Consider the following 5,280-nt stretch of genomic DNA (forward strand, 5'->3'; position numbering starts at 1 on the left):
TAATCTCGGTAACTCAACTACTGAGAAAATAAATCATCTTTGAGTTTATCTTACATGCCCAGTACTGTGCTAAATATTCTATTTAATTATGTGATGGGTATCGTGTATAATTCCTTACTACAACTCGAGTAAAGAAAGCATAAAAGCATTTAAACAATTCGTCCAAATTCACACAGCAAGTGCCAGAACCAAGAACTAATTTGAAGTCTGACTGACTCCTCAAACAGAATCTTTCTTTCTTCAAAATATGAATTTCCTAAATGTTCATCAAGAACTTAATAAGGAGATACAATTCTTTTTGTTTAATTTACTCATACATTGTATTATTCAAAAGATGACCTTTCTTAACCTCCAGTCATTAGAAAGGAATGCAAGGTGTTAGCTTTTGACTGTCACCACCAAAGTCTAAAGAAAGCTTATCAGAAGACCAGCTGAGAGGCAGATGGGTGATCCCTGATAGTGAGGATGATATTTTTCAAGGTTATTTACAAACATTTATTTGGCCTAAATATGAATCTTCTTTCTGCTGTATTTGCACATTTACTTCCAAATATAAGAATTAATACAGGAAATTATAGCCTCGATTAAACTTCTCTTTACCTGGAAATCTCAGCACCAAGAGATACATAAAAACAAATTTAATCCTCATAGTCTTTTTAAAATCCCGATAGCTTTAGGGAGACTGCTCTCAGATGAAAGAAATGTGTTTGTTTTGGGACATCTCTAAGGGACTCCAAGTGACTTGCTAGCTAATTTTTTACTTTGGATATAACATCCAAAGTTTGGCCTGGAAGTTAGCAATGGATTGTTAAGAATGCTTTTACCAGGTAAAATTTTACATCTCTTTTAAATAAGTTTGTCTTTTTTATTGTCCCTTCTAATAAAAACTACTTCTTAATCAGATTTAGGAAGTTTGTTATCTGTGAAAGCCCTAAAAGCAAAAAACCTGTTCCCTCAAGTAAAAAAAAAAACGGAACCTTGATAGGGAAACCTTTTTACTTGCTAAATTCTTTAATCCACAACAGGATTGCTACCCAGGACCTTGCCAGAGAGAAAATCTTTGAGATGTTAAAATTTACCCTCTTTTAATTCCTGGGAAGTCTCTGGAGTCTTAATTGAAATGTATCTATTCATAAGGTCTGCAAACAACCTAGAGGCATGTGAATTGTTTTGAAGATCAACAGTGTATACTCAAAAAGCTTCTGTTAACAAAATAGATAAGTCAAAGAAACAAATGTGAACTCTTTTTTTACATACCAAAAAACCTGTGACTAGCAAATCCTGCATGTATGTTGTTGATGTATATTAAATAAACCAGATGTATGTTGAGTAATAAACCTCATGTATGTTGATGAATAAACCTGATATATGTTGAATAAACCAGAACACTTTCTCCCACACAACTGCGTGTAGCTCCTGTCATTCATCATTCACTGACTCTTGTACATCTACTTTCCTGAGGAAATTCTAGAAATTCCCTGACTTGTCCAGACCCAAGACAGTCGTGACATTGTACTCAAGGATCCAACCGACAAAGACGGCTGGGAGATGAGTCATTAGTGAAAGCACAGGGGTTTATTAACAGTATGCTAGGGCCACGCCTCTCCCAGTTGGCAAGACCTTTTATAGGACTGCTGGGGCTTCAACCTAGGGGTAAAACTATTGGTTCTTGTTGCATGTTAGATCAGCCAGATTTAAACTGGTTGACAGAAGTAGTAAAGGAGGGGCTTAGGAGCCCACGGTGTGGGGGGGTACTACTTTGGCGTGCAGTTACATATGGTTTATCTGCTACAGGCCCCTGTGTGTTGCTATTTTATCTAACTGTCCTGGTACATGCTCTCAAAGTTCCTGGAACTGGCTATTCTGGCCTAATCCCTCTTCCACATATCTGAGGTCTGTCATGGCAGTCCTTATGTCTAAAGCAAAGCATGGTCACAGAATTGAAACAGCAGCAGTTAATTCTAAACTTATATTACCTTCTAACAAAGGCAGCTTGATCTTAAAGTTTTACTTTACTCTGAATGGAATTCCTTAAGAGCTGTAGAGAAGTATATAGAAAGTTAGGTTAAGTTGGTGTGTACATATGTGGACATATATGTGACCAGAAAATGACTGCAAACTATGTCTTACAGATTGAAACATTGCAATAAATGGTTTATAATATTCATTAGTTGCTAAAATGAATGTGATTTTTGTGTCCATGGCAGTTCAATAGCTCAATAGTTTATTGCCTGGTTGAATGAGAATTACTATGCCTCATTTCTCTTCATTATACATATCCTTTATTTGTTTCCATAATTTTTAATGCCCTTCTCATCAATCATAGAGTTCTAAGATTTAGAACCTTCATTCTTAGGTTTCAGAAGATAGAAGGGCAAGTTATAGATAGTTGGACATTGTAGCTGACAAAACAATATTTTTAGAGGAAAATTATTAACACAATTGTCGTTTAAAAAGTTTTTTTTTTATTTTGGGCCACACCCATTGTTGCTTGGGGGTTACTCCTGGCTATGAGCTCAGAAATTGCTCCTGGCTTGGGGGACCATATGGGACGCTGTGATTTGAACCTTTGTCTGTCATGGGTTGGCTGCATGCAAGGCAAAAACCCTACTGCTATGCTATTACTCTGGCCCTTGTTGTTTAAAAATTTTAATTGTGTACAAAACATTATAATGTTGTACAATTCAGAGAGCTTAAAATTTTTTGACATAACTAAGATGTACCAAGGAAATGAACAAAAATAATAGTTATATTTTTTTGAAACTCCAGAAGTTTGAATTAAATTTTAAGCTTAATAAATAAGGATCAAGGGGCTGGAGAGGTGGTGCTAGAGGTAAGGTGTCTGCCTTGCAAGCGCTAGCCAAGGAAGGACCGTGGTTCAATCCCCCAGCATCCCATATGGTCCCCCCCAAGCCAGGGGCAATTTCTGAGCGCTTAGCCAGGAGTATCCCAAGAGCATCAAATGGGTGCGGCCCCCCAAAACCTAAAATAAATAAATAAGGATCAAAATTACTCATATAAACAGAAGTAACTGTTAATTAATTCAAACAGGTGATATTTGCTATGGGTCCCCAGTGTATGCTAAAGTCTAAGCATACATGTATATAAATGTGTTGAATGCCCTATATGGAGGGCAGAGGAGAGCTAATTAAACAATATAAATATATCATATCTATATGTATGTTCACATATATGTATTTAATAAGCATATATCTTTATATTTAAAAATAAGTAGTAAAATAAAGATTGGTTTTAATAGAGAATTGATAGACATTAAGAGGGTGAAGAAGGTAAATGTGTTGGACACAATTCTGGGAATATAAAAGGGAATACAATCAAGCAAAATATGAGATGAAAGTGTTCAAAGGAGGAGCAGCTATATAGTACTTGGTGAACCCAGCTCAGTTAGGAGGTAAGACTAGCAGCAATATATGGGTTAGAAGTGCCTGATTGTGGATGAATGAATGAATGAATGAGGGAAGTAGAAAACCTGTCTCGAGTACAGGTGTGGGTGGGGTGGGGAGGAGGGAGATCTGGGAAATTGGTGGTGGAAATTTTGCACTGGTGAAGGGGAGTGTTCTTTACATGACTGTAATCATACAACTGCAATCATGTTTGTAATCATGGTGTTTAAATAAAGATAATTAAAAAAAAAAGAAGTGCCTGATTGTAGAGATGAGGGAGAATGGGATGGATTTGTGGACTGCACTAGAGAATGCTTAGTAAAGATTCCTTGTGCATCAGGTTGAAAGGAAGGTTCTCTAAGAAGCATTCACCACGAGAACACATGGTAGCTGATAAAAAAAGACCCTCAGAGCTGGTGTAATTTCAACATGCACAAAAATATGACAAAGCTGATGTTAACCTGCTGGGTTAGATAGGCCATTTCCTCTCAGATAGAGTAGGATCCATCCTTTCCCTCTTCTTTCACTTCAACAAGAATTAAGTCATGGGCTGGAGTGGTGGTGCAAGCGGCAGGGCATTTGCCTTGCTAGGACAGACCACAGTTTGATCCCCAAAGTTCCATATGGTTTCCCAAAGCCAGGAGCGATTACTGAGTGCATATCCAAGAGTAACCTCTGAGCGTCACCTGGTGTGCCCCCCTCAAAAAAAAAAAAAAGGAATCAAATCACAATCTGGTACATGATTGAATATATCATGCAATATAAATAATATGGAATTTGGCACAGATGTCAGATTTAGAGGTAAAAAAAATAGAACAATTGGATGAAAATTTATTTAAAGGGGCTGAAAGAGAGTACAAAGAGGGCACATGTCTGCCATTTACTCAACCTGGTTTTGATTCTTGACACCACATAATCCCTATAGCAATGCTAAGTGCAGTCTTGAAAGCTTCAAATCACCACTGGATGTGACTATGAAGGCTCCCAGACCCTCCATGCAGTGGCCTAGATAACCCTGATCTTGTAGGGCCCAAGCAATATTAAATTATTTGGTTCTTGCATTGAACCTACAGATGTCTAGTTGGTTGAAATCGCTGGTGAAAATCCTGAACACTACTTGGGATACTCCCTTCCAAAAGTTATGTACAGAAAAGGTCTAGCAAATATTAGCCTCAAATGATTATTGGTACCAGGAATTATAGCAGGTACTTTCAGAATTTTCAGAATTTGAGCAACAGACACTTAGAATACTTCCTTTATCATTCATCCAAGTCAAGAGGGCTTTTATATTTTGCTGAAAATAGACAATTAACCAAAACACTTCTAATTATTCCAATTATTCATACACACAACATCTAGTAATTCAGCATATACTGAGTATGTGTTACATTATTTTCAAAACTAACTTTTTTCTTTGCACTGGGGTAAAATGGCATCACTGTGATTCGCTTACCTAGGTGTAAGCATTCCTAGTAAAGAAATGCCATTGTAGGTCAGTCAAATAAGAAAAATTGGAAGAAAATTGAAACACAAAACCACTGTTACCAATTAACTTTTTGTATTAATCAGTAAAATTTATCAAAGTTTTTTTTCAGGTAATCTTATCATAAAATTTGTAGTGAGATGTATTCCAATACTGTAGGAATAAGACTTCAGGGCAAACATAGACTTCCATAGTTCACAACCACTCTGCTTCATAGACTACATTTTTTATGATGGGCTATAAATCCTGGGTGGCTAAATCTGGAAAACATATTTTCATTTAATAGCATTGTCAAGGCTGACACTTTTATTGCCAGGTACCCTGCTGGGTGACATTCATGATAACAGAAAAGTTCTTTTCCTCCCATTAGATTGCTAAAGCAAATAAAATTTC

The sequence above is a fragment of the Suncus etruscus genome, chromosome 6, assembly GCF_024139225.1.
Source record: "Suncus etruscus isolate mSunEtr1 chromosome 6, mSunEtr1.pri.cur, whole genome shotgun sequence".
NCBI classification, from domain to species: Eukaryota; Metazoa; Chordata; class Mammalia; order Eulipotyphla; family Soricidae; genus Suncus; species Suncus etruscus.